The sequence below is a fragment of the Clarias gariepinus genome, chromosome 27 (assembly GCF_024256425.1).
Source record: "Clarias gariepinus isolate MV-2021 ecotype Netherlands chromosome 27, CGAR_prim_01v2, whole genome shotgun sequence".
Taxonomy (NCBI): domain Eukaryota; kingdom Metazoa; phylum Chordata; class Actinopteri; order Siluriformes; family Clariidae; genus Clarias; species Clarias gariepinus.
In genome coordinates this window covers 5,992,578-6,017,149 of record NC_071126.1, presented here as the reverse complement: position 1 = coordinate 6,017,149, position 24,572 = coordinate 5,992,578, and positions in this window count along the sequence as shown.

Here is a 24,572-nt window from a genome sequence, read left to right as displayed (position 1 = left end):
GGTGCTAATACAAGTAGGTGCAATCATTCTTTCCCATCCGTTCTTTGTGGCAGACATCGAGGATGATTGTATCTTGGGTTTAGACATTTTGGAAAGGTGGGGTGCGGTACTGAATCTCGTGGACGGAACTCTGCGCGGTAACTTCGGGTTAGCCAGGTTGCTAGTGCCCAAAGCGCAGCCGGACGGGTTAGAAGCACGCACCAGGGGGGCGGAACTTCCGGGGGACGCGCCAGGTAAACATCCGGTAGCCGACCGAGCTAGGATAATGGCCGAGCTAATGCAGCGTAGCAGTGTAGGGCTTAGCCAGTCACAGGCCGACACCGTGAAGTCCCTTTTGCACGAGTTCGCGGATATTTTCGCGGTAGATGAGCGCGAGTGCACACATACCAATCTGGTGCAGCACACGATTGATACGGGTAACGCAGCGCCTGTTCGGCTACATCCGAGACGCCTCCCATTAGCTAAACGAGCTATCGCCGAGCAGAAGCTGCGCGAGATGGCCGACTCGGGCGTCATAGAGCCAGCGTCCGGACCGTGGTCTTCACCCGTTGTGCTCGTGCGTAAAAAGGACGAATCGTGGCGGTTTTGTGTGGACTACCGGCGGTTAAACGAGGTAACGCGTAAAGATTCTTATCCGTTACCGCGGATAGATGACGCGCTGGAGCACGTTGCGGGCTCGGCGTGGTTTAGCTCGTTGGATTTGCGTAGCGGGTATTGGCAAGTAGAGCTCGCCCCGGAAGCACGACCAAAAACCGCGTTCTCGATCGGCCAAGGGCTATGGCAATTTCGGCGCATGCCGTTCGGCCTCTGTAACGCGCCAGCGACGTTCGAACGGTTGATGGAGAAAGTGTTGACGGATATTCCTCGCAACTGTTGCGTCGTTTACCTGGACGATTTATTGGTGCACGGCAAGGAGTTTGAGGTCGCGCTAGCTAACTTGCGTGGAGTATTTTCGGCTATCCGGCGGGCGAATTTGCGGCTCAACCCCAAAAAGTGCCAGCTGTTGCGGCGGGAGACGGGTTTTCTAGGACACGTAATTAGTGCTAGAGGTATTGCCACCGATCCAGCAAAAATTGCGGCAGTGCAGAATTGGCCTGAACCGCTAAATGTGTCACAACTGCGCACCTTCCTCGGGTTAGCCTCTTACTATCGCCGGTTTGTGAAGGATTTTGCCACGATCGCCAGTCCGCTGCACGGGCTCACAAAAAAGGATCAGCCGTTTCGCTGGGACAGGGTGCACGCGCATGCTTTTACTTGGTTACGGAAAGCTTTGGTCACGTCGCCCGTTCTCGGATATCCTGATACATCTCGTATGTTTATCCTCGACACGGACGCAAGCGATGTAGGGCTGGGGGCCGTCCTGTCTCAGGTTTCTGAGGGTAAAGAGCATGCTATAGCTTACTTCAGCCGCGCGTTGTCAGGACCGGAGAGGAACTACTGTGTCACCCGGCGCGAGCTGCTAGCGGTCGTCGCGGCCCTTAAATATTTTAGGCCGTATTTATACGGGCAATCCTTCCTGCTGCGGACCGATCACGCTTCGCTGATGTGGCTGCTTAGTTTTAAAGAGCCCGAGGGGCAGTTAGCGCGATGGCTCGAGCGGTTGCAGGACTACCATTTTACCGTTCAGCACCGAGCGGGAAAACTGCATGCCAACGCCGATGCTTTATCCCGCCGGCCGTGCAGCAAAGAGCATTGTCGGCACTGCGAGCGGGTGGAGGAGCGCGTGGGTGATCGCGACATCGAACACTCTCTGACCCCCGTGAAGCCGAATGTTCTCCCTGCGCAGTCCTCCGGAGCCCCCGTCGGTAATCAGCCGTCCGATCCGGTGTGCAGCCGAGTTATCGTGTCACGTAAACCATCGCCTGTAGCCGTTTCACCTGTGCTCCAGATGGACTGTGATCAGCTAACTGCCGAGCAGGAGAAGGATCCGGCGCTGCAGCGGGTGCTGGGGTGGGTTAACGCGGGCCGGAGACCGGATTATGCCGCGGTTGCTCACCTGGGGCCCGAGGAAAAAGCTCTCCACTCGCAGTTCAACCGACTAGTGTTGCGGGGAGGTTTACTCTACCGTCACTGGGAACAAAAGTGCGGCGCTGGCGAATCTTTTCAGCTGCTGGTGCCGCGGAATCTGCGGTCACGAGTGTTGGGAATGGTACACGGGCATGCGGGTGCGGGACACTTCGGAGTCACTAAAACGCTGCGGCGGTTGCGCGCTCGCTTCTACTGGCCGGGCTGCCACACGGATAGTGAACTCTTTGTGCACAGATGCGACATCTGCACGGCAAAGAAGGGACCTACCCAGCGCTCGCGGGCACCCCTGCAAGACTTTCGGGTGGGGGCATATGGGCGTGGACATTCTTGGGCCGTTTCCTATCTCCGATCGCGGGAACCGGTATGTGCTGGTGGCCATGGATTATTTCACCAAGTGGCCGGAGGCGTTTGCTGTCCCTGACCAGAGCGCTTCCACCACGGCTCGAGTGCTGGTGGATGAGGTGTTCTGCCGATTCGGCGCCCCGGAGCAGTTGCACAGCGATCAGGGGCGTAACTTCGAGGCGGAGGTGTTTGCGGCGGTGTGCGAGCGCCTCGGGGTGAAAAAGACCCGCACCACGCCCCTTCATCCGCAGAGTGACGGCCTCGTGGAACGCTTCAATCGCACGCTCACCACCCAACTCGCCGTGCTTACCAGCGACCGTCAAAAGGATTGGGACGAACATTTGCCTCTCGTGCTTTGGGCTTATCGCACAGCAGTGCAGGAGTCCTCACAGCTGACGCCAGCTGCGTTAATGTTCGGTCGCGAGTTGCGCACGCCCGTGGACCTTGTGTTCGGGTCCCCCCCACAAGTGGATTTACCCACGAAGCCGGGGTTGGATTATTTTTTTGTACTGAAAGACAAACTGTTCCGTGTCCACGAGTTGGCACGTAGACGCTTGGCGGACGCCGGTGTTAAACAGCGCCGCGTGTATGACACTCACAGCCAGGGGCGAGACTTTGCTGCTGGGGAGCAGGTGTGGGTGTATTCCCCTGGAAGGAAAGGGGGGCTTTCGCCTAAGCTCATGTCTCACTGGGTGGGCCCCTGCACGGTCATTGCCCAGCTCTCCGATGTAGTCTACCGGGTGCGGTTGACGGGGCGGTCGTGAGTGGTCGTGCTCCACCGAGACCGTCTCGCCCCCTATCGGCCCAACGCCAGTGAAACATTGAACTCTGTGGAGGCCGGTCCGCCTCGGGAGGGGGGCTGCACCCCTCCTTCCCCCGCGGAAGGACTCCGGCGTTCACAACGCCAGCGCCGGCCACCGTCACGCCTCCAGGACTGAGTTCGCCATGGTGACCGGGGACGGTCACAGCTCGGGTGGGGGCAGTGTGGCGTGGGTGGGGTTTGACAGACGACCATCATGCTTTGCGGGAGGGGTTATGATGTGTTCACCGTATGGGGGAAAGGTGTTTGGGGTAGTGGCTTCGGCCAGGTTGTGTGTGTGTGGAGATAGATGTCTGTTTAGTGACTGTGGAATGTGATATTGCTCAATAAAGTACTCCCAGCCATTTGCATTGGGCAGCCAGGAAGCTCACTTGTCTCTCCAAGTTCTGCTTAGCGGTAAAAACGCTACAATATGAATAATAATGCCTGATAAACTAAAGTACTTACTAACAAGATCTCCTGGAAGCATGCTGAACTGTATGGTACTGATAACAGCAGAATGTGGGAATCTTTGCAATGGGGTAAAATGCACTGACTGCTATTGGAAGCTTAAGAAGAAGCTGTAGGTGTTTTATACAATAATTTACTTTATAATGGAATATTTACATTATCTACTGAATAAAGTCATAGAATATCATTCTATAACACTGCCTAGAATAGAAATTCATCCATCCATCCATCCATCCATTCATCCATCCATCCATCCATCCAGGAACCTCTGTAGTCCAACTAGGGACCGTGGAGGCTAATGGTGACCACTGTATTCATTCCCATCTTGTACGACTGTGGTAGGACCCCTAGTTATAAGGAAACCCACCAAGCACAGGTAGAACATGCAACCTTCATTTATATAGACCCGATGTGGGCATCGACTCCAGGACCACGAGGTGCAAAGCAACAGTGCTAACCATTAAGCCACTGTGCCACCAAAGAATATGAATAAAATATTTTTGTTTATCAAATTTCCAGATATGAGCTCTGAACTTAAATACAGCTCCTGGCCAAGGGATATATCATGCAACAAAAAGCACTTCAGCACTTTTAAATAGTAGAAACCTAAGACATGACATCATTTTGGGCACATATACAGTGGGGCAAAAAAGTATTTAGTCAGTAGTATTTTGTGGAAGTTCTCCAACTTAAAAAGATGAGAGAGGCCTTTAATTTTTATCATAGGTATACCTCAACTATAAGAGACAAAATAAGGGGGAAAAATCCAGACAATCACATTGTAGGATTCTTAATAAATTTATTGGTAAATTCCTCAGTAAAATAAGTATTTGGTCACCTACAAACAAGCAAGATTTCTGGATCTCACAGACCTGTAACTTCTTCTTTCAAAGGGTCCTCTGTCCTCCACTCATTACCTCTATTAATGCCATCTGTTTGAACTCGTTATCAGGTTAAAAGACACCAGTACACAACCTCAAACAGTCACACTCCGAAAATAAGAAACATACAAGACTACTGATAATCTCCATCGATCTTGGACTGCACGGAAGATCTCGAAAATGATCACAAGAACTGAATGACCTGCAGTGAGCTGGGACTAAAGTAACAAAGACTACCATCAATAACACACAGCGCTGCCAGGGTCTCAAATCCTGCAGTGCCAAATGTGTCTCCCTGCTTAAGCCAGTACCATGGCCCATATGAAGTTTGCTAAAGAGCATTTAGATGATTCAGAAGAGGATTGGGAGAATGTCATATGGTCAGATGAAACCAAAATATTTTTTTTTTTTGTAAAAACTCAACTTGTGTTTGGAGAAGAAAGAATGCAAAGTTGCATCCAAAGAACACCATACCTACTGTGAAGCATGGGGGTGGAAACATCATGCTCTTGGCTGTTTTTCTGCAAAGGGACCAGGACGACTAATCCTTGTAGAGGAAAGTATGAATGGGGCCATGTATCATAAGATTTTGAATGAAAACCTCCTTCCATCAGCAATGGCATTGAAGATGAAACGTGGCTGGGTCTTTCAGCATGACAATGATTCCAAACACACCACCCAGGCAATGAAGGAGTGGCTTCGTAGGAAGCATTAAAAGGTCCTGGAGTGGCCTAGCCAGTCTTCAAATCTCAACCCCATAGAAAATCTTTGGAGGGAGTTGAAAATCTGTGTTTCCCAGGGACAACCCCAAAACATCACTGCTCTAGAGCAGATCTGCATGGAGGAATGGGCCAAAATACCAGCAACAGTGTCTGAAACACCTTGTGAAAATGTTTGACCTCTGTCATTGCCAACAAAGGGTATATTACAAAGTACTGAGGAGAAATTTTGTTATTGACCAAATACTTATTTTTCACCATAATTTGCAAATAAATTCCTTAAAAATCCTACAATGTGATTTTCTGGATTTATTTTTATTTTGTCTCCCATGTAGTTATGGTATACTTATGATGACAATTACAGGCCTCTCTCATCTTTTTAAGTAGAAGAACTTGCACAATTGGTGGCTGACTAAATACTTTTTTGCCCCACTGTAATTAAGTGCAGTTCAGCTGTAAATCTCTCTTTTAATTATTTGTGGCTTCTGATAAACCATTCACTGTACAATTTCGACAGTTTAAACTGTGATTTCTGGAGATCAAAACATCGACTTACTTTAATTACTGATTTCTTAGGAGTGGCATGTCAACAAATCAGTCCAGTCCATTACACAACAGACCAATAACATGCTGCTCTGGGATAACTGGATGAGCACAAATGCAACAGAAACCCATTTCATGCTTGGACAGGGTGTAAAAAAGAGAAAGAGAGAGAGAGAGAGAGAGAGAGAGAGAGAGAAAGAGTTGTCAGTATAGATAAGTGTATGTGTAAGATGAGTGTACTCCAGGAAATTACATCAGAGAGGGAACAAAAGTCAACAGGAGGTTGATAGAAATTTTGGAAAAAATTGCAGGATGGAGGAGGAGCAAGCACACTATATATATATATATATATATATATATATATATATATATATATATATATATATATAATGCTTAAATAAACTGTATAACATGGGTGTGTGTATGAGTGAGATAGAGATGCTGTGAGTGCCTCATGCTCCTGCTGAGGATGATTACACTTAGGGACACTAATGATGTGCACTTTCTTTCCAGCCAGACAATACAATTAGTAAGGCATCCACTTGTGTCTAACCCTGAGGCATTTCTCCACTTCCTCTCTCTTTATTCTCTGGTGATGCTTTCGTTATGATTCATGAGTGATCTTCAGTCAGCTCGTAAGTCATAGCACACTTGCAGACCACAAACTGTCAGTGCATCTTTAAAAAAATCAATAAATTGGGTATAAAATGTCTACACACCACCAGTGATATTTAGTGGGTTGTTTCCTCCAACCATAACAGCTTTTGTGATGTTACATCAAAAATACCAAAAAAGTGTGTCTATTTAAAAGAATTGTAATAAAAAGGCCATCAAAGTCAATAATTAAAATAAAGAACCATGATTTTTTATAATCCATATTTTTATTATCGCAAAAACAGTTGTGGCCTGTTTTGTTTAGAGACATAAAAGGTTTTTAAAAAACAACTTGGTTTCCCATAATCTAATCTATTTAAGCTGTACACACCAAAACATAATAATCATTTGAGTTGTCCATCATATTTTTACACTAATACATACTAATTGTAAAAGTGTGTCTTAAAAGTCTCTATACATGTGTGACATAAATTATTATCAGCAAAATATCTTCCAAAGTTTTCCATACCTAATTTATATTTTATCATTATTTCAGAAAGCCATTAGAAATGCCTTAAATAAAAAAAAAAATAATAATAATGTGTTTTAAATTGTTTAAATGGCTGGATGTTAAGAAACACATTGTGCAAATCCATTATACATCATACACCAGATGTGTTAACATTTGTTCATCATTAGTTCATCATTAGAGATGACTCTGTGTGAGTTTACAAAGAAATGACAATCATGTAGATGATGTTTTGCAAATAAAGTTATATTTTAGTTAAATGTGTTAATTTCCCTTATGAATGCAGATGTTTAAAACATACTGTATACAATATATCAATATTTTACACATCTACTGGTGAGAGTATAGTACAAGTTCATGACTTTAAAACTTTTTAGCTAATAAAATGTATGGTGTACAATAAATTATATTACAGATCATGTTAAATCTTTAAGCTCTACAAACAAGAATCATGGTTTTTGTTCTTGTAAAAATTATAAGTACAAAAAGGTAAATGTCAAAATGCTCTTATTTAAATATGAATCATAGCTGTGATTTCCACTGTTTATATTTTTGCACCAAGCATTTAAGTGATCTCAGATCAAGGTTTTTTTCCTGCCCACATTTCTTTTTTCTTTTTTTTTTCAGCACTATCCCTTCCAGATTTTAATAATATGTTGGACAGCTCTTAACGCAATACTAGTTATTTAAAAAGTCAACTTATTTTTTTTTTTTTTTTTTTTTGCTTGATTCAGGCGAATAATCACAGTAACATCCTATTCACATTTATGATAAATCCATCTTCTCAGAACTTTTGTAGTCCTAGGGACTGTGGAGGCTAGTGGTTACCACTGTAATTATTATTTACTGCCATTTTGTACAAGCATGGTAGGACCTCCAGTCAACCTTCAAATGCACATTTACACTTTATGGGCAATTTGGGAACGCCAATGTATGTCTTTGGACTGTGGGAGGAAACTGGAGAACCTGAAGGAAACCCAAGAAGCACGGAGAAAACATGCAACTATATATATATATATATATATATATATATATATATATATATATATATATATATATATATATATATATATATATATATATATTAATTAGTGTAGTAAACTTCCAATTAAAAGCTCTTAAGTATTTGCTTACTTAAAAATGAATACTGACCTGTACATTACATACAAACTTTTACAAATAATTTTTATATTTAAAATATAAAATATTTTATTTAAAATATTTCACTCTCCAAAGATTTCATCTGGTTGTATCATCTGACATAATAATCAAGAATATACTTTTCACTGTATACCCAAAACCCAAGCAAATGTCTTATCTGACAAGTATCAAATCACATGGAATTTTAGATCACAGGTTTGTGTGTTCACTGAAAACTTGGAACTTCAGCATATGAAAGATAGAATGTCTATGAGCCCTAGAAGAGTATACAGGTTAATTTATTTGTTGCAGCTATTTTTATTCTATTCCTGACACATTATTTCACAGCCCCAATGAACTATGAGGTCACATACAGTATGTGTTTGATGGATCAAGCAAACTCCAGACTGAAGGAGACATAGAGGGGAAAAGAGTGATGAGAAGAAGGGGAAAGAGACAGATGGGGCCCTGTTTATTATTCCTTAGACTGGAGACTCAGCAACCTTACAGCACACTAGAGAATTTTTAATTCATGTTAACAATTGCCTAAATTAAATCCTTCTTTTTGCATCATTTTAATGTCCCTATATATATATATATATATATATATATATATATATATATATATATATATATATATATATACTGCATACAGTGTGTGCAGTTGGTGAGTTTTCTTCAGGCTCTCTCTGCAGATTAGGCTAATTTGTGTTCCCAAATTTCGAGTAGTGTGATTGTTGACCAGAGATTCTTCTATGGTCGTACAAGATGGGAATAAAACAGTGGCCATCATTGGCCTCTACGGTTGGACTATAGAGGTTCCTAGATAGAGGGATGGAGTGTGTTAAATGGTGATGTACAGGATTAATAGCATAGTGGCCATGCACCTCCAGGGTTATTGGTTCTAATCCTACCTTCTGGTCTGTGTGTGTCTGGAGTTTGCATGTTCAAAAAGATGCAACAGTCCAAAGACATGCAAAGCAGGCTAATTGCTATTTTCAAATTGCCCATAGTATGTGAATGTGTGTGTGCGCACAGCGATGGACTGACACTCCATTCATTGTGTCCTACACCTAGTCCTGAGAATCCTCTGTGAAAGACTCCAGGCTCCCTATGATGCTGTACAGGATAATATGCATAGAGAATAAGTTAGTGAGTGAGAGTCTGGTACATTCATTTTTCATCACATTCATTACATTCAAAATTATAACATTTTGCAAAATTATTTATTTTTTAAAGGCAACATTCCAGAAAATGTTTGTGAATGGAAAAAGGTGGGATAAGACAACCAATAAAAAGGAGTTGAACTCTTAGAATGATGCTACCACCATCATGCTTCACTGGGTTCTCTGGTTAAAGAACAGCATGTGATTCTAACCAAATGTAACACTTTGTGCCAAGGCGTAAATGAAAAACTTTGCTTTCATCAAACCAGAGAACATGCTTGCACATGCTTGCTCAGTCTCCAAAATGGTGTTTGACAAACTCTTAGCAGTCATTTGCTTCACAACTTCCATAGAGCACAGCTCTAGAGCTTTGAGCTGTCAATCACTCTGGCTTCTCCAGAGTAACCTCTGGCCTCTTGTTTGCTTCTCTGGATAATGACCTCCTTGCAGGTTTACTTGCTTTTGATGGAGGGCCTTATCTAAGATATGTTGTTTGCCATATTCTTTCCACATTTAATAATGGATTTACAGGAAATCTAACCTGGTCCAAGGGTCTAGTTTATTAATAATGCACGCACAGTACATGCATGGTTAATAAATGAAAAAAAATGAAGTATTAGTCAACAATAATGAGAGTTTTTTCTATGTAATTGTAACAATAGAAGGAACACATAGTCATTAAATTAGTTGTTAATTTAAAACATTGTTTTTTCCTAGACCAAAAAAATCACTTTAGATTTAATCTACTACAGTACTGTAGCTCTGTTTCACATTATATATATTTCATCTTTGAAACATTTGAATATGCTCCATGTTGTCCATATCAAGCAGTACCACAAGGGACGTTGTTTACCATATACTGTAATTCAGGGTGTTTCCTTGTTTGCAAATGAGCAAGGCCATGCACAAGCAGAGTAATACACACTGTTTGGGATTCATCAGCATATTTACATACAGCTGTTTACATGGATGTGTGATGGGAACAAGCAACCTTTTCTCCTTGTTTATTTTAACTCCACCTGCCTCTTATTTATGGACTCATTACAAACCATGTCTCTTTTAGGTAACTTCCAAAATAAGTGATGGTGTTAATGTCCCAGACTGAGAGCTCTTCTAAGTGCACCAAGAGCAGTATCTAAAAAAGCCTAAATAACATTTGAGCTATATTGAGGATTGTATCAGCAATTATCAATATATTGTATCGTGATAGCTATTTACTTTTGCTGCTAAAGTGCTACCAATTGCTCCTTGTTGCCCAAAGCTTTAAGGGGCGGGCAATAATCATTCCACACTTCCTGTGTCACTTTTGTTTTGCATATGAAACGTGAGCTTAGAACAACTTTCTTTATACAGCCAGTAAAAAATGTTTGCATTTCTTATGTGACAATTATAATTGTATTATTTTAAACAATTATAGTCACAGCTCATGGCCAACAAGGATTGCATCATTTAGCACTCAAAGGCAATACTGTATATAGAAAATCATTAGCCCATGAATAAAACTATGAACATATGAGAATGGTTTGATGTGGTATATCAGACAAATATACATATTTATTGGGATAATGTACAGTTAACACCTTTTTAACTTGGAAATAGTTGCCTTGTGCAAAGCTTAATATGAAATTAATGCTGGCAGTCTGAGAATTTGGCACAAAGGTTCTATTGTTGCTTTACCACCCAGTGAATTTGTTTAAATTATAGTGTAATCAAATTACTGCAAAATTGTTCTAATTATTTTGTAGTTTACAGCATGAAAAGCCAGCAACAAAAGTAACAAATGTATTATTATTATTATTATTATTATTATTATTCATTCATTTATTCATTCATTCATTCTTCATTTATGCTTATACAGTGTAGCAGGAGGCCTGGTGCATGTTCCAGGACACTTTGGGAACAAGGCGGGGTGCACTGGTGACATGGTTCCAATTCATCGCAGGGCACATGCATGCACACATCACACACTCACACATTCCTTCACACACTACAATTTGGGAACATTATGGACTGTAGGAGGAAACTAGAGAACCCAGATTAAAAACACCAAGCATTGGGAGAACACGCAAACTCCACACATTAACCCAATGTGAGAATGGAACCCTTGACCCTGGAAGTGCAAGGCCACACTCCACCATGCCACAGATTATTATTATTAGTAGTAGTACTATTTATGTTGGGTTGCGGAGGTTTGCAGCATATCCAAGGTCTAATAACCCATCATCTAGCGCGCGCGCACACACACACACACACACACACACACACACACACACACACTGTGCTACTATCATTATTTTATATATATATATATATATATATATATATATATATATATATATATATATATATATATATATAGAGAGAGATAGAGAGTGTTATTGGTTGCTGATATTTCACACAATGTCACAGGCCTACTAGTCGCAAATTCAAAGTTTTATTAAAAAACAAATAATAATCATTCTGGTTACAGGGTGTAGATGGGCCAAATATTCTTCATGCATGGTTGCCATGACTACTTTCTTCTTCTCTTAACATGTCCATGGAAGGCAAAAACAGTGTGAATATATTCTGAAACAGGCACTAATTCCACTGCTGAGCAAATAATAATAATAATGATAATAAATAATATATGCACAACACACACACGCGCGCACACACACGCACACACAAAAGAGCAGGGTCTATAATTATTACAGTGAGTCTCTGCACTCTCACAACTCATCAAAATCATCCCTGGAGCAATAGGGACCAAAGGAAAGAACATTACATTTACTAATATTAAAAGAGGAAAAAAAACATGTATCTTCAGCATTTTTCTTGTTATCTGACATCTCCTCCATAACAAATAGGGCTTCTAGAATTTGCTGAATGTCCTGGATCAAAAAAGTCTTGGCTGTATATGCACTTAAATAATCCAGACATTACTTCATTGCTTTAAGATTAAATATAGAAAGAGTAAAGAGTATTAGCTAAATTAATCGTAGTTACTCTCATACTCGTGTGTTAGCTATTATAATCTTTCATTTTTTCCCCAAACTATTGTCATCCAAAGTATGATTTTTTTTAAACTGCAAGGCCCTGAAATGAATGAAATGAAATTAAGAGTTTATTATAAACAGCTAAATAAAATGTATCATCTCTAGACATCTTGCATGACTGGGACAGTAGTTTTCTGGTCTGTGTTGAACTTTACTACTAATGTAGTTTACTTGGCTTGGATAATGTGTTGGCTGGTTAAGCACTGGTCTGTCAGAATTTGTCCTTTTGTTCATAATTTTAGTCTCGTGTGTGTGTGTGTGTGTGTGTGTGTGTGTGTGTGTGTGTGTGTGTGTGTGTGTGTGTGTTTCATTTAGCAATCTTTTCTTCTAAGCAGCCTCTGCAGTTCCACATGATTGAGCTTTTTCTACTGGCTCTCTGAAGCAAAAATAAAGGTATAATATTGTATCTATCAATCAACTGAGAAACTATGAGAAAGAAACGTCAACATTTTCATAGAGATACACAAGTTGTCAGCTAGAACCAAAGATATAACAAAGATTAAGGATGCCGCAAAGCAAGATTGAAACAGGTCTAGTGAAAGATAAAGAGGAGGATACATTTTTAAACCAATGTGCCAGTAAATGCTGCCCTATGCGCCTGATTAATTTAGCTTCCTTGTGATGGATTAAACTGATATGAAAAGATACCAGGCATAATATGTTGAAAGCTTTGTTTAGAATATCAGCTTCATTTACTCGAAATACTGTAATAATTGAAAGTTAAATGGGTTTATCTTGGTCCTCATTTAATACACACTTATCATCCTTTTATTCACCCAGTCACTTATTTTCAGTACCTACTTTGTTCTGGTCAGGGTCTCATTGGGAACACTTGGCAAAACACACACACATTTACACACTCATTTACACTTAGGGCAATTTAGAGTCACCATCTACCTAGCACTATATTTTGGGGAGGTGGGAGAAATCTAGACAAGCAAAAGAAAATTAATGTGAATGTGCACAAAAACTCCACAAAGGCAATAACTTATTCTAATAGCTCATGATTAAACTGTGGAAACTGATTTATATGGTGGGAAAATGTCCTGACCTACACATGCTTATGCAAACAAATAAAACAAACAAATAAAAGGAAATAAATAAATAAAAGGCCAAGTCATAAAATGTACATTTAAATGGATTTATAAAATATAAGACATGGGCTTGATTGAGGCTTAATCAGGCTTAAAGCTAAAGTAGACTCCATAGTAAATGACTAAAATATTACTTTTACAGTTGCATATACTGTGCTTGGTCCAAAGACAGGATAAAATAGGAGGGTTGCATCAGGAAAGTCATCTGACGTAAAACCTGTGCCAAATTGTTGTTCGGATCAGTTGGTTCGACCCCTCAAACCAACAGGAGCAGGTAAAAGACTAACAACAACATCATACTGTCTCATAAGAATTACTATTTTATGTAGTTGTAGTTTTACTCAAGGGTCAGTATTATGGCATTCAGTGATTGAATATGTACCTTGTCAGGTACTTCAGTGGGTACTGTGATAATACTACAGTATGTAGCACAATACTTTGGTTAATAACATAATACTTATTGGGTGTCACTGAGTAGAGACTACCAAAGTTCATAATATTGGTATGGTATAGTCCAGACACTAACATAACATACATTTATATAATATATTTTTGACACAATCCCAAAATGTGTTTCATAGTGCCATGCAATAGTACATGCACTGTTATATCTAACTATGTGCTATAATGTCATGGATGTAATATAATCAGCAAGTACAATAGTACTCTCAAATATACCATGGACCCTACACCATTGTAAAATTACTTTTTGGGTAGATTATCATATATTTATAAAAAAAAAAAAAATCAAAGTACTTGTTACTGTATGTATGTAAAAGTACCTTTTTCTATGCATATTTGCACACCATTATAGTTCTATGTGTACAGTATATTTCTATTTTCTATTTTTAGTTCTATTTTTTCTAGTTAAATTTTATTTTAATTTTTTTATTTAAATTTTCTATCATATTTCTTCTATTGATATTTATTACTTATTATAAGCTTTAATTCTCTTTTTAAGGTCACTGGCGGTCGTGTAAGCATTTCACTACATTTCGTACTGTGTATGACTGTGTATGTGACAAATAAAATTTGAATTTGATTTGAATTTGATATTAATCTGTAGTTCTGTAAATCTTGTATAATTGCCTAAGATGGTCAGAATTTTTTGTCTACTTTCCTGTGTGAGAGCATACATGTCAGTTCAAGGTATTTCATTTAGATGTTGATGCAGAGACGGTAGCACATGTCGGAAAATTGAAAAGAGAAACAACCCTCTTCCTTTCATCTGCACTCTGACTGGTTGGTCAAGTGGAACAAATGCCAGGCAGTAACCAGCTATTTTGTCACTCGAATCAGCTGTAATTGTGGTGTATAGTTTGAAACAGGTTAGTGAAAACAGGAGACTAGTCTTAGGCGTGCTGGAAAAACTCTTGGATTTTCATCCCCACAGTTTCCCTGCATAGTTTTTTTCTGCTTTACCTGTGGTGGCACAGCAAAGCCTGAACAGCACAGCTTTAGCATGAGTTTTTAGGAGTGTACTGTACATACATAAGTGTGCTTTATTTGGTCAAACTTCCATAGCTCATTGTTCAGATTACGTTAGCTGGTCTTTTTCCTTTTTGCAAAGCAGACAATGCCCAGGCACTCAGTGCACTGGTTCTCAGCTGAACAACCTATTAAGCTCCCATGCAACAGCCCCAGTACAAGCGCACCTTCCAACAACAAGAGCAAAGCTCCGTGGCCAGAGCAGGGACAAACCGTGGCGGCTGATCACTTAAATGGGCAGCGAATTATAAACCAGCATCTAGGGTTACAAATAATTCCTTAACTACAATGAAATCAACATCTGTAAGGCAGGAATAATTAACTAAAGATTAATTAAAGTCAGTGTTTCTGTTTTACCAGGAAAAAGGAGAAAGAAAGTTTTGTTTATCAAAGCTTTCCACACACTCTTTCGTTTTTATGAATCTGGCCTTAGTAGTTGATCGAGTTGATTCATCTTTAACCTTAGTAGTTAATTGACTGTTCATGCAAGAAGTCCAGTTTCACCACAGTGCAGGCCTATATGTATTTTAAGCAATTATAGAGGAAGTGAATCCATTACCATAGAAACAAGGTAACACGTGGAGAAGGTAGCAGGGCTAAATGTGTGGAGAATATCTCTCCCACAGTTTGGCTGTGTTTTTATGTAGGCTGTGTAAGGTCCTCTCTCTGAGTCTTTCACCAATAACGCACATATACACACAATTATTTTTTACTGTGTGTGATTTGAAAATGCCTTTTGATGAAAATATGATTTCCTTTTGATGGAAAACAAATGGTCCCCCTGGAGAGGGAGAACTATTCAGACCCTGATGTCCAATCTGTCTGTTACATGTACACACATGCTCAATCTAACTTTCCCCCCATTGTTCTATCTCTGTATTAAATGCCACCCACTTTTCTTCTTATCGTATTTTGTCCCTTTGTATCCTAATACATACTTTATAAAGCCTGATCTTCAATCAACTAACAAGCATACATACGGTATATGTTCTTTATCTAAAACTCTAATATAAGGCTAGAAATTAATGAACACTTGTTGTGCATGGAAGATGAGCTCTCATCTCTAACTAAATGGCTGAAAGGTGCACCAACATGGTTGATATTTTTAGTAAAGTAGACTGTAAGTGTACAAAGTGAGTATATAAAATGCAGCAGTGCATATACCAGCATTACAATACTATGTTAGCATGTTTATTGTTAAAAATGATCCACTATAGTGACAATAATGGTCTTATGCAGTGGTCCAATGGTGGTCCTTTTCGACTGGTTAATAGCATTATAGCAAGCTGACACTCTGTCTGTCTATTGTAACTACATTGAGTAATTGTCTTTCTATAAAAAGAAAATATGTAAAGGGTTGGAACCAATCCAATGACAAGTGCACCAGTTTGGTATATGGCTTCATGTTTTATTGAAAATAATGATTTTTTTGGCTTCCTTACTCATTAATAAGTTGTTGCTTACTTAATTAAAAATGATGGACAGGGATATTGGTAACTTATTAAAAGCCTATTATTTATATGAAAACATAGATAATAACGCTATATATAAAACTTTTTTAAAAATGATTTGGGCAGCACTGTGGTGCGATGTGGCCTCACACCTCCAAGATCAAGGGTTTGACGCATGTCTACAGGTCTGTGTGCGTGAAGTTTGCCTCTTCTTCTTGTGCTTGATGGGCCTCCTTTGAGTACTCTGGTTTTTTCTCCCAGCTTAAATATTTGTAGATTAGAAGAAATGGCATTTCCAAATGTATATGTGTTTGTGTGTGTGTGTGTGTGTGTGTGTGTGTGTGTGTGTGTGTGTGTGTGTGTGTGTGTGTGTGTGTGTGCGCGCGTGCTTGTAGCCTGCAATGGATTGGCACCACATCCAGGGTGTAGCCTGCCTAGCTCCCCAGGTCCCCTGGGATATGCTTCAGGCCTCCCATGACCCTGTACAGGATAAGAGGTATAGAGAATGAGAGGGAGCTACAATGATTACTTAAAGATATTAATGTATCCTACTGTGTACTGCACTTTCTTTTGTTCAAACAAAACCATAAGTTGAAGATACACCCTTGTGACCTAGAGTTACCCGAAATAGAGCAAGATCTAAATCATAGTTGTAGTAGAAACAGTAGTGATAAAAAGCTGTGTGTGTGGCAGAATCACAGTGGCAGCTGCAATAAGGATATCGCTGCAGAGGAAGCCCCCTCAGGCTGTTCACCAGGCACAGTGGCACTCCCCTGTGCAGACTCATTTATCCCCGCTGATCACTAATATCATTGAGTACCAACCCTTACTCACAAGACACATCATTCCAGAGGGGATCTACTACATCTAACAGCATGAATAAGCCTTATGTGCATGAGTCTATGAATGTAAATGTTTTTGCAAACGGCATGTTTTAGGCATCATCTTTCAAATTGACTTTGGATTGTTTCTTTTAAACCCTGTTTTTTGTAGCTCTAGCTTGTATACCACTTTTCTTTCTGTTTTTTCTCCTTTCTCTTCTCCATTTTCTTTCTCTCTCTTTCCTGTATCCCCAACCCCACCCTGAACATTGCAGTGTCATTCATCTTGTTCTTATCTTGATTGTAGGGTACAGATATGACCCTGTACTAGTCGAGTAAGAGAGTCTTTCTATGCGGTCTCTCTCTCTCTCTCTCTCTCTCTCTCTCTTTCCCCACAGACACACAGCAAATAAAGATAATTAGATATAAATCCCACATGCTTAATCGGTGTGTGGACTTGCTTCCTGTAGATAAGATGAGCTATGCTGTAGCAGTAAGACCACAATAAGTAAACAGTATACAGTTAGAAAGATTATTAAAGAAATAAAAAAAAAGACTTATAGCAATGATGATCAAATATGGTCAATCGAAGCCCTTAAGACATAGATGTTGAGATATATAAGCGGTGTTCATATTATACTGGGATTTTTAATAAAATTTCTTGTGAATGCAAGTGTAAAACCAATCGACATTTACAGAACACATTCAGCAAGTAGAATGCCTGATCTGTGAGTCAACTAATAAGTTTCTGCCAACTTGTGGAAGAGATTTATTCTTCACAAACACCAGAAACTCGGCTGGAAGATATTGCCACATCCCCCGTACAGTCCTAACATTGGTCCAAGGAATTTCCACATGTTTGGGCCATTTAAGGAGTTCCTGGGAGGCCAGCGTTTCAGATTTGAAGCAGGCAGTCTGATCATGGCTCTTGCATACTGAGAAAATGTTCTACTTTGTTGGTATCCAAGCACTAGTGAAACACTAGGATAAGTGCATTAATGTAGCAAATTATAAGTGTGTGTGTGTGTTCCAGTGCATTGCCGCAGCACAATACCTATAAATATATTGCTTAATTGTAAATAATATATAGTTTAGATTCTACATACTATATGTTCAAAAACCTTTGATAACAACCAGATGTCCTCTAGTCAGAATAAAATAGAGGTTAAGTGGTTATTTAAAATGCTGAAAAGGATCTCAGGCAGGTTTTTATTTTTTTAATTATTATTATTTTTATTTATTTAAAGCAAAGTAGCAAAAGGCATGGATTTGACCTCATGAACTAGTCTTATGTCTTGTTTTAACCAGTTTTGTCTTGTGAATGTTTTGATTTTTTTTATGGTTTTATTGTTTATTAATCTGTGGATGGCAGCACTGTGGCTAGTGGTTAGCACTGCTCCTCGCACCTCGGGTCGTGGGTTCGATTACCGCCTTGGGGTCTGTGTGCTTGTACTAGGGCTGGGCGATATGGCTGAAAACTGTATCACGATATCAGTGTTTCATATCGGTCGATATTGATAATTATTGATATTTTTATGACCCATTTAAAATAAGGACCAGGAGAAAAATATTACATTTAAACATTTTTATTTTAAACTTAGCCTTCCTCTGATCATAGTCCCCTCAGTTATTAAGACAGAAATGTCCATGGAAAATAACCATGGAAAACTCAAATAATTAAAATGTAAACATAAGTCTAAAGTCACAATGTGTAAAGTGAAATGGTGGAGCTGAAGTCACTCGACAAGGAACAACCGTGACATGATCAGAGTATGACATCACAGTATGCATCACCTCACAGTCACTAATGGAGCAAAGGTACAGACTCAACATACAAGCACCATCTGTGAGAGAGAGTATCTACTATGATGTAACAGTATAGGGTCTGTGTATAAAAACTTGCGTGTAAGAGACTGCAGTCAGTAACATGTGAGACAGGGAAGCACATCGTCTGCTGGTCAGCTCAGGGACACTGATGGTATGATAATACCGCTCTTTACTTATACAAATGACTGATCACTTGAATCTTGATTGAGTTACCTGATATTTAATTAATTCACTATTGTGCTCATTACAAGAAAAACAGTAACTTATGGTATGCTGTAATTGTTGTTTAAGTTTTAAATGTATTCACAAAAAATGTAATATGATGTTGTGTATTACATGTCCTTTAAAGGATTTATAGAATAGTATGTGTTAGTTGTGTTAGAAGCTTAGTTAAATAATTTTGTTGGTGTATTTGTTTAAATTTTATTTAACTGTTGTGTTTTAGAAGTAGTGATTTAACTGTTATTTATCAGGAATAGTGATGTACCCTTTTTGCTGGTTTTCATTTAAGGTTATCGACCTTGCTCTCTCTCCCCCACTTAGTCAAATCTATTTTGAACAATTGTTGTGTAACCTGCAAAGCTGTCAGCCACAAGAATTAAAAGTGACTCCAGAGAGGATTCCCGTGTCACCTGTAGTTGGCTATGGCTTTTTTCGAGTTTGAAGCAGATGTGCAAATTCCCAGATAACTCGACACAATGAACACTTAACAACTATCTCTTAACATTTAAGGTGCAAAATAAAAGAAAATGTAAGAAATGCTAAATAAAGTGTAATAAAATAAGTGCATTTTGAAGTGGAATCCAGCAGACCAGCATGAGACAACGACATGGCGCAACCAAACGTGATACTGTTACATGATTGACGTTAGTGTATCACTCCCTGTGTTGCTAAGTTACCAGAGAGCAAGTGCCTTTGTTAATGCAACTGTCACGGGCAACCGGAAGCGGACCAGAAGGCTAGCAGTTAGCCCTTGTAGCATGGACGGTAAATCCAAACACGGAAATAGCGCGAACAGGCAGAATAACCACGCGAGTCATTGTAAGAACTCTCTCACGCCGAGAGCAAGAGTTTACACAATTATACCCGCTGTTGCGGAAGAGTGGTTGATTTTACGGCAGCTGTTTACGGTAGTGTAGTCCAGTGCGGGCAATGCTTTGTGGGTAATGCAGTTCAATGTGCGTGAACGCGAAAATGTGAGATGAGCTGGAATATAGAGCCTGAACCTGTTTTTTTTTAGTAGTTTTTGGTTTGATTTAAGTACAGAATCCCCCCCGGGAGTTTGTAATATTGCCTTTCTCAGGCAATATTACAAACTCCCGGGGGGGATTCTGTACTTAAATCAAACCAAAAACTACTAAAAAAAAACAGGTTCAGGCTCTATATTCCAGCTCATCTCACATTTTCGCGTTCACGCGAATAGACATGCATCGGCTTGTTTGTCTTTCTCGTCACTGCATGGGCATGAATTAACAGGCTGTTGCGCTGCCGTGAAAAACGACAAAATAAAGTGGAGAAGCTAACACCGCGTTCTAGCAACTCACACTCAATCAGGAATTGGACCCAAAATCACATAAGATCCGGCGAAGCATCGGAAACGACATGGGCAGACTCAATGACTGAGCAATGAGAAGCGTCATCTTGTCCCCTTTTATACTTCCTGAATCGCGACGTACTACTTCAGGGTCCTAGTGCCGGTCGCGGAGCGAGTGCGCATGACAGCAACCAAACTAGCTTCGCGACCTATGTTTACTTCCGACAAAGAATAAAAATTATCAAACGTTTTATCGAACACATTTTTTATTGATATCGATCACGTGTCTATCGCGATACATATCGTTATCTTTTTATCGCCCAGCCCTAGCTTGTACTATCAGATAATATATAAAAACTATACTAACATCATGCTTTTACCAAATTTTGGAATTGAACTTTAAATATACTTCAAAATAATTGTATTATAGTACATTTTCGAAAAATATATCATTGGAAAATATACTTTAAGTGAAAGGTTAGTCTAATTTCCAAAGTATACATATTTAAACTTTGTTTTTTAATGTATTTTTGGTATATATTTTTTTAAATATGCTCGAAATAATCATTGTACAAATGTACAGAAAGTATACATTAGAATAAAATTTTTAATATATGGTAGTCTCAGTAGATTATCAGTTAAATTTGAATGTACTTATATCTAGTGCACTACTCCCTCAAACTCATTTTTGTGCGCTAAAAATCATTTTTGCCCATTCAAAATCATTTATGTTTGCACTCTCTCACTCTTCTGTGCGCTCCTAAAGCTACACTTGCACAAGCTGCAGCAGCGTTATAAGTTTGCAACTATTCCAGCCAACCAGAGACTAGAATCGGCGCAACACCAGCCAATCATCTGTCTCCTGATTGGCTCCCACATTCTCCGCTTAGTGCGTAAGTTCATATCGTTATTATTTTATTTTCATCGGCATAAGGTAAATTTAACGGTTTTTGTTAGGTAATTTGTAATTAAGTACATACTTTAAACTATAGAATGTTTTGTTTAATGTGTTATTGCTAAATCTTATGTACTTTGCTTGTGGTATAATGGCTCCGTAGCTCTCGGCCTGTTTTCAGTCTCTGTGTAACAGAATCAACACACCAGGTTTAAACTAATACTGTACCTGTATACTCTAATACTAATGTCTGTCTGTGTCCACACACCAGGTTTAAATTAATACTGTACCTGTATATTCTAATACTAATGTCTGTCTGTGTTCAGACTACAGTTTAAATTTTAGTTTGTGTGTTTGCGAATACGTTTTGTTAAACACAAACTATAGTAGTGCTTTTTTTGTAACCTTGTGCAAATTAAATCTGTTGAACTGATAAATAAAATCTCCCTCATAATTACTGATGTGTTTTAAAAACATGTTATAGTGTAGAGAATGTATTTAGTATTTGTAAATTATCCTAAACACCTTTAGTGTACTGGTAATGCATTTGCAATACTGTAGTATAAAAGGTTGTGTGTACTGTATGATATAATAAAGTATATTTGCATTACCCACAAAGTGTACTTTTTTAGTATTTGTAATTGACCAAAAGTATAACAGCTACTGCTGCAATAAGAATATACTCGTAGTATAATAATCATGTATTTGTAATGCAGTAAAGATAGCTGTAATGTACTTATAATACATTAAATATATACTTACATTTATGTAACTTATTTAAAAGTATCTCACACCCTACTCCATTTGATGTCAACCTTTTTTTTTTTTTTTGTCGTGCTGTTTTGTCTTGTCTTGTCATTTGTTTTTTGTTCTGGAAGCTCTGTCACTAAAACAAATTTCTTGTACGTGCAAGCGTACTTGGCAATAAATCTCTTTCTGATTCAGAAATTTCATTAATTACTGTCAGGTTACGTTAGTACACATACAGCCATATACTTTAAGTGTACAAAATATACTTAAAGTTGTTCCACTTTAGTACACAAAAGTATACTTAATACACTTAAAATTGTGCTTTTGTACAATTTAATTACAACTTAAATACACTTAGTACAAAATTAGTTGTTTCAAAATAGCAAACTTCAAGTATACTAGTCATTAGTCTGGCTGCAAGTACATTTAAGTATGCTTTGGCATGCTAGGATTTAATATACTTAGTATACTTTTTTTTTTTTTTTTTTATCAGGGCACAGTCCAAAGACATGTACTGTAGGTTAGGCTCATTGGTGTTGCCAAATTGCCTGTTGCGAATGTGTGTGTATGTGTGTGTGTCCAGCGATGGATTGGCACCCCGTCCATGGTGTACCCTGTACAAAAGATAAACAATGAGCAAGTGAAAAAGTGAGTGAGTAATCGGTGGATTGTGCAATTACTTACAGAAATGGGTGTCATGTTAGTGTTCCCGATGGCAATGCTCTGCTACTACCACATAATCTTCCCAATCATAGAATTAATACCTTGTCATACCCGGCTATGTGTCCAGTGGTGCCGCCATCCTGCCATAAGTTGCCCCAAATACACTTTGTAATTCTGTATATAAAACCTGTATATGCTCACTGCTATGACAAACATTGAGAAATTACAAATAGATTATGCACAGTCCTACCTCATTTTCTCTAAGGGTGACAATGTTTATGATTTCAGTGAGAAAATAAAGTGGAAGAATGGGCACACGCGCGCGCACACACACACACACACACACACACCATGAGAGTGAACTGCAGGAATATTAACCAAGTCAGCATTTTTTTTTTTTTTTTACCAAGTATGTAACATTAGGGTTAAGTTGATGCACTAGTGTTTACTCTCTAGTTAATCTGCATTTCTTGTTCTGCCTGCATCTAGCTTGCTTGCTAGTGACTTCTAGCACCTTCTTTTATAACTTTGCACCTGACAAATGTGAAAAAATTTTTTTTTTATTACATTTTAACATCAGATGAGCAATTTGGCGGCATGGTGATGGGAAAAACACATTTACTATTGATTATATATGGAATTTTAAATGTTGATTTTGACACAGTTATTTAATTGTGAAAATTACCAGTGGTAAAGTACCACCCAGTGTTGAATTAACACCATACATTACTTGCAATATAGGTCCAGTTGGACTCAATTTAACTGAAAGTTAATTAAATCAACATTGAAGATTTTACAATGTAGGGACACAAGTCAAACTGGAGACACATCTCTTAGCAAGTAATAGCAAATAAACTATTCAGTGCAGTGATAAATTTATACAAAGGAATCAGGGAGCAGGGGTAGCTTAGTAGATAAGGTGTTTGACTACAGATTGGAAGGCCACAGGTTCAAACCGCACCACCATGTTGCCACTATTGGGCCGTTGGACAATGCCCTTAACCCCCAGCTGCTCAGATACAGTGGTGTGAAAAACTATTTGCCCCCTTCCTGATTTCTTATTCTTTTGCATGTTTGTCACACTTAAATGTTTCTGATCATCAAAAACCGTTAACTATTAGTCAAAGATAACATAATTGAACACAAAATGCAGTTTTTAAATGAAGGTTTACGTTATTAAGGGAGAAAAAAACTCCAAATCTACATGGCCCTGTGTGAAAAAGTGATTGCCCCCCTTGTTAAAAAATAACTTAACTGTGGTTTATCACACCTGAGTTCAATTTCTGTAGTCACCCCCAGGCCTGATTACTGCCACACCTGTTTCAATCAAGAAATCACTTAAATAGGAGCTACCTGACACAGAGAAGTAGACCAAAAGCACCTCAAAAGCTAGACATCATGCCAAGATCCAAAGAAATTCAGGAACAAATGAGAACAAAAGTAATTGAGAGCTATCAGTCTGGTAAAGGTTATAAAGCCATTTCTAAAGCTTTGGGACTCCAGCGAACCACAGTGAGAGCCATTATCCACAAATGGCAAAAACATGGAACAGTGGTGAACCTTCCCAGGAGTGGCCGGCCGACCAAAATTACCCCAAGAGCGCAGAGACAACTCATCCGAGAGGCCACAAAAGACCCCAGGACAACATCTAAAGAACTGCAGGCCTCACTTGCCTCAATTAAGGTCAGTGTTCACGACTCCACCATAAAAAAGAGACTGGGCAAAACATCCTGCATGGCAGATTTCCAAGGCGCAAACCAATTTTAAGCAAAAAGAACATTAAGGCTCGTCTCAATTTT